Genomic DNA, 10,674 nt, shown 5'->3' on the forward strand with positions numbered 1-10,674 from the left:
AAATGACATCGATGAATTATTTCTCAGTCTCAATTCAAGTCAGGAAATTTCTGGGAAGATTATAGCAGGTGGTCAGTGTATGTATCCACTGGGTATGGGAGGGACAGCAGTCCTCGACTCGCCATGGTTGGAACGGCTGTACTTGAAAGTGTCCCCTCGCATTAAAGCCAGCTCATGGTAGGACCCAGGCAGCACTCTTTAGTATCTTCTTTTTACAATAGCCTCTGTATAAACACACTTCAAATTTTGCAGGGCAAGAGTTCTGATTATCCAATTTCAGTGTATAATATTTTAGTCCTATTTAAGCAGTTATAAGTTTGTTCTTCTTGTCTCTCCTAATTTCTCTCCTTATTTTCCTCCTGTTAAAATATTTTAGAAAAAGGAAAATTGAACAATCAGATTACAAAAAAGGTTCTTGTTGTGTAAAGACACAATATACCAGCAAATTGTACAGGGCTCCTGACATCTCTACCAATAGCAACTGGGGCGATGAACGGCTGCGGAAGTACCTCTGCCGCACTGATGTGTTGCTCTGAGTAAGCGCTGTTCCTGCTGTTTCATACACTCAAGAAAAATGCCTGAGGGCTTCCAGCAGAAAAAGATGACCCGGAAGAATGACAGCCACAGAGCCGCCCAGGCTGAGAAAAGGACAAGGCAGCACTTAAGGAGAGTTTGCACTCGGCCCATCACCGAGAAAAACACAGGACCTGTGCACAAGCAGGTGTGTGTGGAGGTGTGTCGGGAAGGTAAACAGGCAAAAGCAAAGGAAAGGAGAGTTCTATGTATGCGAGCTGCCTAGGGAACCAAGACCAGTGAAGTTTAGAGGCCTGAGTTGGGTAGCTTTACCCAGATGATTTCAGGGTTCTGCATCTTTCCTAATTTGTAAAATGCAACGAATCATCAAGCTCAACCACACTGTCAGTTAAATCACTTTTTAAAGAAAATAAATCAGACTTGCAGGAAATTTGCCAAAACAATTCCTATACGTTCTTTACCCAGACTTACTGCCTTTAAAAATTTTGCCATAGCTGTTTTGTTATCCTCTGTCTATATTTTTCCTGAGGGTGGCTTGTGTTTATCATGTCACTTTAACCTTTGGTACTTCAGTTCCTATTTCCTAAGAACAAGAGTCTCCTATGTAATCCTGTTACAGCTATCACAACCAGAATACGTAACCCTCTACGCAAGCTGGCATGTGCTATAGCGTTGAGCTATGCTATCACCTATTCTGCATCTCTCATCCACTTTTGTAAATTGTCCTCGTCACGTTTTCAGCCACTTGTAGGGGATCACGTACTCATGTAGTTATCCCGTCTCCTTAGGTCCACTAGTCTGGACCAGCTCCTCACCCTTTACTTGTCTTGCATCATAGTGACATTTCTGAAGAACACAAGCCAATTATTTTACAGACTGTTCTTCAATTTTTTTTTTTCAGTATTGATTCACTATGAGATTCAAGTTATGTATCCTTGGCCAGAATACCAAAATGGTGTGTCGTGTCCTTCTCAGGGTATTTCTGCAGACACAGGGTGTCCACCTGACCCTCATGAGTGAGTCATTTGATCACCTGGCCAGAGCGCTGCCCAGTCTCTCCACTGTACATTTACTGGTTTCCCTCTGTAACTAATAAGTATTCTGATGAAAGACATTTGCAGACCTTGTAAATATCCTCCCTCTCATCAAACTCCCCTGTTCCTCCCCTGCAAGCCCTGACACACACACACACACACACACACACACACACACACACTTTAGAATCTATTGATGAGTCTTCTCCAATCATTACTATGATGGTTGCAAAACAGTGATTTTCATCTTCACCTTCCCTTCACCTTTATCAGTTGACGTTCTACCGAAAGAGCCCTCCCATCTCCTCCATTTATTTATCTATTAATTATCAGCATGTACTCATAGATTTCTATTTTATTCAATATTTATTGTGACACATGTATGTCCTAGATTTAGCCAATGGGTGCCTTTCAAGCTGGCTCCTGTGACCTTTTAACCAGCCCCTCCCCCTTTCTTTTTGGCTGCATGCGGGCTTTCTCTAGTTGCGGCAAGCGGGGGCTACTCTTCTTTGCGGTGCGTGGGCTTCTCATTGCAGTGGCTTCTCTTGTTGTGGAGCATGGGCTCTAGGCTCACGGGCTTTGGTAGTTGTGGCTCGTGGGCTCTAAAGTTCAGGCTCAGTAGTTGTGATGCATGGGCTTAGTTGCTCCACGGCATGTGGGATCTTCCCGGACCAGGGATCGAACCTGTGTCCCCTGCATTGGCAGGCAGATTCTTAACCACTGCACCACCAGGGAAGTCCCTCTACCTTTTTTAAACTCTTCCTAACTTTCTATTACAAGATGTTCTAGGCTTCTCTCTTACCTTCTAGGCTCCAGTCATGGATCAAACTCTGCTCCAAGGAAACCTTCTTTTAGTGGAGATTGGTATTTAGCAACCAAGATCTGCTTGCCAGGTGTGCTCATTGCTACCAGTGTATCATTGCTCTGCGCTCTTTCAGTGGGCAGTTCTAGGAAATATGTACATACGTGCATATGGTATATGTAGAAATATTTATTTACATGTGGACACATAGATGAGCATAGATATGTGAGTATATGTACACGTGTATATAAAACAATGAGTTCATACTGTTCTGATTCCAAATCTACTCCAAAGGAATCTTCCTTGCCTTCTCTCATTCCATGCTGTATGTCCCTTATTCCATGATGAAAACCCTAGATGTCTGAAGCAAGGCATTTTCTGATTTGCTCAGTTGCACAATATGCATAAAATAGTTTAATTGAGACAACCATAACACTATGAAAAAAGCCATAAAGAAGAGTTCAAAAATTGCTTGTAGTTCTTTTGTTCTCTACGCTGAGGGTATATAGCCCAAGTACTTTACTTAAAAGTTATTCCTATTAATCCCTTTATCCCCTTTCAATCTAGTTATGTTAAACATTTGCAATATAGTTGGGTTCAGGCATTTCTGTTTGGATTCAATTTTTAGCATTCCCCCCATAGTTTTGCTGTGTTTACTTTACTTTTGAATATGTAGGACATTAACATGTTTCCAGAAGTCAAGCCTAGAAGAAAGGTGACAGGTGTCAGTCCTCCTGTCCCTTCTGCCTCTTCCTACCACTCCTTACAGGTAACTCATTTCATTGTTTTCTGGTTTATCATTGGTGTGTGTGTTGCCCAAATAAACAGATATGTGTATGTTTTCTTATTTTCCCTTCTTTCTTACACAAAAAGTAGCATGCAATATATAAGCTATTGCACTTTGCATTTAATATTTCATTTCATATTTAATAATATATCCTGGAAATCACTCCACATCTGTTCACAAAGTCTTCCTTAGTCTTTTTATACCCCTGCCAATACAGTATCTGGTCAAGCTTTCAAATTTTTGCCAGTTTGTTGGGGGGGATCACCAGTATCTCTGTAGTTTTAATTTGCAACTCTTTTATGAGTAAAGTTTAACCTCTTTTCACATATTTATGAACTCATAAGATCTTTAGTGTGAATTGTCTGTTTATGTGTTTTGCCCATCTCAATGTTTAACTTCTTTATATATTAGTGATATTACCTTACCCCTTTATCTATGATAGGTGTGGAAACAATTTCTTCCAATTTGTCATGTCATTTTATTGTGGTAAAATATACATAATATAAAATTTACCATTTGAATCATTTTTTTAAAATTAATTATTTTATTTATTTTTGGCTGCCTTGGTCTTTGTTGCTGCGTGAGGGCTTTATCTAGTTGCAGCGAGCCGGGGCTACTCTTCGTTGCGGTGCATGGGCTTCTTATTGTGGTGGCTTCTCTTATTGCGGAGCATGGGCTCTAGGCACGTGGGCTTCAGTAGTTGTGGCATGTAGGCTCAGGAGTTGTGGCTCGCGGGCTCTAGAGTGCAGGCTCAGTAGTTGTGGTGCACAGGCTTAGTTGCTCCGTGGTGTGTGGGATCTTCCTGGACCAGGGCTCGAACCCGTGTCCCCTGCATTGACAGGCAGATTCTTAACCACTGTGCCACAAGGGGAGTCCCTGAATCATTTTTAAGTGTACATTTCAGGGACATTAAGCGTACTCACATAGTTCTGCACCAGAGTCTATCTCCAGAACTTTGTCATCTCCCCAAACTGGAACTCTGTACCAATTAAACAATCACTCCCCCTTCCTCCCTCCCCGCCCCTGGCAACCACCCTTCTACTTTCTGCCTCTGTGAATTTGACTCCTCTATGTACTTCATGTAAGTGGGCTCATAGTTTTTGTCCTTTTGTGCCTGGCTTATTTCACTTAGTATCATGTTACAACTTACGTCAGAATTTCCTTTCTTTTCTTTTTTTTTTTTCCAGACATTAAAAATTATTTAATTATAAGACTTTGAACAACAGAATCCAAACTTGTATTTAACTGAAAACATAGTTCCAGTCACAAATTATTCATGAAGAATTGATCATAAAGCCTGTAAAGACAGAAAGTAGGTCTCTCATTATGTAGGGCTAGGGGCAGGAAGAGGGAGTCACTATAAATGGGTACAAGGTTTCTTTTTTGGAATGTTAGAAATGCTTAAAAATGGATTTTGGTGATGTTTGCACAATCCTGTTAATTAATAAAAATCACTGAACCTTACACTTAAAATGAATCAATTATATCTCAATGAAGCTGTTAATAAAAAATCAGAGCATTTTAACAAAGGCAACTTGTCTTCTAAAGGGGTGTGTGGCCATTGAGCTCTTCTAATGGCATGCATTACTTTTTTTTTTTAACATCTTTATTGGAGTATAATTGCTTTACAGTATTGTGTTAGTTTCTGCTGTATAACAAAGTGAATCAGCTATATGTATACATATATCCTCATATCCCCTCCCTCTTGCGTCTCCCTCCCACCCTCTCTATCCCACCCCTCTAGGTGGACACAAAGCGCCGAGCTGATCTCCCTGTGCTATGCGGCTGCTTCCCACTAGCTATCTATTTTACGTTTGGTAGTGTATATATGTCCATGCCACTCTTTCACTTTGTCCCAGCTTACCCTTCCCCCTCCCCTTGTCCTCAAGTCCATTCTCTACGTCTGCGTCTGTATTCCTGTCCTACCCCTAGGTGCATCAGAACCATTTTGTTTTTTAGAATTTCCTTTCTTTTTAAAGCTGAATAATATTCCATTGTATGTCACATTTCACTGATCCATTCATTTGTTGATGGACACCGGGCTGCTTGCATGTTTTGGCTCTTGTGAATAACGGTGCCATGAACATGGGAGCACATGTTCGAGTCCTTGCTCTCACTTCTTTTAGGTATGGACCCAGAAGTGGAATTGCTGAATCATATGGTAATTCTAGGTTTAACTTTTTAAGGGACAGCCAAAATGTTTTCCACAGCAGCTGTACCATTTTGCCTTCCCACCAGCAACACACAAGGGTTCCAATTGCTCCACATCCTTTTCTTCTTTTTTTTTTCCACATTCAGTATTTTTATTTAATTTTTTAGCAGACAATTTACATACTTCCCCCACCCCTTCCTTTAAGTTAGTGTGACAATTTTCCATAATAAACTACTTAAAGAGAATCTTTGGTCAATAATGGAACGAAATAGCAAAACAAAAAAACAAAAAATAAAACCCAAATCTCTGCTGCTTTTAAAAAACCAGTACTTTCACCAATTATTCTCAAACAAAACACAGAACAAGGTTTGCGCCATATGTGTCTTCAGTGTTTCCTGGCGGCTGGCTCTCCTCCCCATCATGCGAATGGCGGAGTTGCTCGGTGCAGCCTGTCTATCCTCATGCTGGATCTGGGAGGCTCGCTCAGCTTCACAGTATATCCAAAGGCCCTGGATAGAAGACTCTAAGGTCTTGAAATCCCAAATGGTCACAGCTCCATCAATGCCAGTAGTGCAAAATTTGCGACAATCTTGCTTGTCCACCTCATAAAGAGACACTTGAGTGATACGGTTCTGGTGCAGCCTCTCCAGGGCCGGGTTGCAGTCCTCGGTCGTGGCCCGCTTGTCCATGTTGTGGAAGCGCTCCATGGCCGACATGTTGCTCTGGATGCTCTGTTTCGGGGTGTCTAGCTTGGAGACAAAGGTCAAACAGCCGCAGTCGTTGTAGTTAAAGAGCATGGGGCAGCAGTCATGGCCAGCAGCCAGGACGCTGTTCTCCGAGATGAAGGACACACTCAGGAGGGGCAGGAACTCTGTCTTTAGAGTTGAGATCTGCATGCTTTTTGAGGCATCGGCAACGGACACGGTGCTGTCGTGGCTGACCCAGGCCAGGCTGCTCCCGCTGGCAGAGAAGCTGACCTTACGCACCCAGCCGCCAGTGCCACTGCCATCAAACTCTGACATCAGATGACCAAAAAGCATCTTGCTGCCCCAGGGCGTACTGGCTGGCTTCTCATCCACTTCTTTAATGTAGGCAGAAAACACTCTGCATTTGAAATCACAGGATCCTGCTGCCAGCAAGACATTGTTGGGATGCCAATCCAAGCTGAGGACCGAGGAGCGAATGGGTTTTTTAATGTGCTTGCTTACCCACCAGTCATTTTCGGACTCAAAGTAACAAACAGAAATGAGTCGTGCTCCGCTGCCCACAGCAAATTTGTTCTCTAGCGGGGACCACTTGACAAAAGTGTCTGCACAGTTAATTCTCAGAATCACCAGGGTTGGCTTCCAGACACCATCCTTCTGACCCCAGGTAGGCATTGCAGTCAACCCCTCAAGTGACGACGCGGTCACTCTTGGGAGAGCAGTCAATACCTGTGACATGTCTGTTGTGTTCCTTGAGTTCATGAGCTTTCACCCACTGCCTCCTGTTCTTCTTATAGATGTGGATTTCGTGGTTATTGGGGCTAAGGGCGATGGGTACGATCCCTGTTCCAGGCATGACAGGTGATTGGCTCTAGTAAAAATTGACACAGGGACATTATTCTTAGTGTTTTCAAAGGACAGAAAGCTGGGGGTCGGGGCCGTCCGGACGGGCTCGGAGTGTTAAATTCCCGGACTCTGGTCAATCAACATGAACAGGCTCCGGCGGGCATGGGCGTAGGACCAAGGCCCACATTCTTTTCAATATTTGTTATATTCTGGTTTTTCATTTTTGTTTTTGCTTTTTAAAAAAGAATAGCCATACTACTGGAGGTATCTCATTGTGGCATTTGTTTTGTTTTGTTTTTTGCATTATCGATGTTGGAGGTAGGTTCCAGTTTGCCCTCATGGATTTTAGTTGCTGTCATGAGGTCTACTTTATTCTTGCAGTTTCTTTGTCCTTACGCTTCCCCATGTCACATCTAGCCTTTCTTCTGACTTCAGATTTACAAACTACCGTGCCTTCAGACCCAATGCCATGCACAATGGAGTTGAAGCTTTGGCCATAAATACTCCTTCTTCACCTCGGATGCTCTTTAGCCTTTTCTACTTTGTTTGACACCAGGATCACAGCTTCTGCTCTTTTAGAGTTGGGTTTTCCTTTATGACCAAATTTGAAAATCTTTTAACAGGCAAATTAAGTGCATTTGTAAATTCATATACTGGTGTGGTTTGGTCTCCACTCTGTCCTGTTATTTTCTGTTATAATTACTGCATGTATTATGGTATACTTATTGTGTTTCTTTCACCATTTGGTGTGTATTCTTTGCTATTTAAAATTTTTTTTTCTTTTAGGGTTTTGGAACAGGGTTTCCAATATTTTGGAATATTTATGTTTTGCTTTAGTGGTTAAGTTTTTATATTTTTACATTAATTCTTTTCTTTTTTCTTAACCCTTTAACATCTGGTCTGTCCATTTTATATGGTGTCATTTGATTAGCAACTAGTACCTATTTAACAGTCAGTTACATGATTATGTTTCCCCTTTTCTCTCTCCCTTCTCCTTCAGTTTTTTTCAGTTGCACCTGTTCTATTTGATTAGAAAGTATGTGTATATACTAGTCTTCCCATCCCTCATTTGGTGGTTTCCTCAGTTATCTCTTGTTTGGGGGAAGCTCATTCTCCAGGGAAGGCATAGGATGCTCTCTAAATTTTTGTACTCAGTTCTCATCTGTTTGTCTATAGCTTTGATCCTTAAAGGCTGGACACAAAAATCCTTGACTGGTACTTTCTTTCCTCAGTGTCTTGTAAATACTGCTCACTGTTGCATTGCTCTGTATGTTACCAGCCTAAATATTTTTATTTCTATTAGTAATTTGATCTTTTTGCCTTTAAAATCTAATAGTTTTACTAAAACATGTTTTGGAGTTGATTATTCCACTCAGTTTTCCAAGGTACATGGAAGGTACTTTCAATATATAATTTAAATTTTCTCTTATTTCTGGCTTATTTTCTGGGATTATAGTTTCCCCCCTAGTTTTATTGAGATATGATTGACATATAGCACTGTGCACAGCATAATGACTTGACTAACATATATTGTGAAATGAGTATCACAATGTTTAGTTAATATTCATCATCTCATTTAGATACAAAAAAAGGAAAGAAAGAAAAAATATTCTGTTCCCGGTAATGAGAACTCTTAGGACGCACTCTGTTAACAACCTTCAAAAGTACCATACAGCAGTGGCAACTATCGTCATCATGCTGTATGTTACATCTGAGATGATGGTGTTAATATTCATTTTGCTTCACTGTTTGGTGTTTCTACTTTAGAGACTCCAGTGACATGTATTTTGGTTCTTCTTTCCTGGCTTTCATTTCAACCACTTATCTCTGAAAGCTTTTTACTCCTTTCTTTATCTTATTTTCAATTTCTTGAATATTTTCTTGCCATTCTTCAGTGTCCTTTTACATATTTGTTTTTGATATATTCTCCCTTGGGCGTCTTGTAATTCTTCTTTGTTTCTGGGATAGTTTTGTCTTTATTTTCAATTTCTATCCTGAATCTTATCAACTCCTGCTGTATTTCTTCCTAATTTTTGCCTGATATATTCTTAGGTTTTGAATTTCTGATTCTAGCTGTGTGTGTGTGTATGTGGGGGGTGGTGTATCCAAATATACGATACTTTGTTCAGCTTGAGAGTTTGACATAAGGTTTACAATTTTCCTCTGCTTTGTCGTTTTATCGATGGGGGGATTTTCATCAGGTGAAATGTTATGATTCATCTTCTCATCATAAGAAATGTATTTTTTTTCTTTTTGCAGTAGATTTATATGCAGCTATTTTGATGTTTTAGTGCTACTAGACATTTTGACACAGGGTTCATAGTTCAAGAATGTCCTCTTCTCACTATACTGAAGTGCAGTTTTTAATAGATAACCTCACTGAGGGAGGGATTGGTTGTCTTTTATTTCTGCGGATCTATAATTCTCTTTTTTAACTTCCTTCTTTTCCTTCACCACAAGACCTCCGAAGGGCATTGCCCTTTCTCTATTTATCTGACTTTTCCCAGAAGCAAGGCTTCTTCAAGGCTGCCACCTCCTGTCCCATTCTCTTTCAAAGCTCTTCTCTTTTCCAGTCAAGTACCCAACCTGTGTTCAGTATTTAGTTCTTGGTGTTGGACTTTCTCTTCATAGACGGATTTAAGCCTGGGTTTCACTTAAGTCCTTGGCAACAGTGGAGGGAGCTCTGTTGGAATTTGAGGTATTTTCTTCCTTCTACTTAAGAAGTAATTTGAAGTTCAGTTCATGGCATTCGCTTTCCTAGTAGAGCTGAAGGCTTGTTTGTTTGTTTGTGTTTGTGTTTTATTGAGGATGTGAGTAGAGATTCAGATGCAGGCAGCTGCCTTTGTCCTCTGGACTGGTCAGCTTCCGGAATCCCTTTTAAAATATCAAGCGCTAAGTAACATTTCTTTCTTTCCTAGGAACACTGGAAACTTTGCTGTCACAAGGGCATCGTCAAGGTTACACAGATTCTGTTACAGGACAGATCTGTCTTCTTGCATCTTTAAAGCTGTTTCGTGTGCTGCCTCTTCTTCTTTTAATACAGCAACCAGTCACAAAGAAAAAAATTTAAAAATATATATTGCCTTCCTTCTTCCTCATTTCGTGTTTACTTAAACACAAAAAAGAAAACCCCGCTATTCAGCACTCCGTTCATCCCTGGAAACATGCTCCCTTGAAAAATCACCTCTCGGTTTCTACCTCCAGGCCGCCACCTCTGCCTAAATAAATAAATAAAATGGACACCTGGGGATCCATCCCCACCAGGGATGTTTTGCTGCAAGATTAGTAAGAAAACTGCAGCGAGCAGCAGCGAAGTCGGGTCCCGGAGGGGGATTTGCACCAAAAAACTCAGGTCGGTGGGCCAATAAGAGCGAGCCTGCCGGGGGGCTGGGGTGGTCCCAAAGACCGAGGACCGCGGAAGTGGCGCTCCCGGCCGGACAGCGCGCGGCAGCGGCGACCGGGGGTCCCTGGTGCGGGCGCCCGTGTGTGTGCGCACATATGCGCGCGCCCCGCGGGCGCCCGGCGGCCACCTGTCACTCACGGGGGTGGCGGGGCGGCGGCCGGCGGAGGCCCTCCTCGCGGGGCCGGCGCGCCGCCGCGGTGGAGACGCGGTAATCCCCTCCTCCGCCCGCGCCGGGCCCCCTCAGCCGCCGCCGATTGGTCGCCCTTTGCTCCCTGACCCCCTCGCCGCCTCCGCGGCCGCCGCTTCCTGCTCGGGCGCGGCGCGGCGCTCCCGGCCGGGGCGGAGCTCGGGCGCCGGGCGCGCACCGCCCTCGCCGCCAGCCGCGCCGGAGGAGGAGCCGCCGCGCCCTTCC

The 10,674-nt window shown here is 42.8% G+C and overlaps 1 pseudogene across 1 annotated transcript; it reads right to left on the minus strand.

Moving 5' to 3' along the window:
- Window positions 1-5,641: 5,641 nt before the first annotated feature.
- Window positions 5,642-7,345, minus strand: LOC308620151 (actin-related protein 2/3 complex subunit 1A-like; annotated as a pseudogene). Its single transcript has one exon. The product of its transcript is annotated as an actin-related protein 2/3 complex subunit 1A-like (transcript).
- Between the last annotated feature and the right edge of the window lie 3,329 nt (window positions 7,346-10,674).

This window comes from Mesoplodon bidens (genome assembly GCF_964165515.1).
Source record: "Mesoplodon bidens genome assembly, chromosome: 1".
Taxonomy (NCBI): domain Eukaryota; kingdom Metazoa; phylum Chordata; class Mammalia; order Artiodactyla; family Ziphiidae; genus Mesoplodon; species Mesoplodon bidens.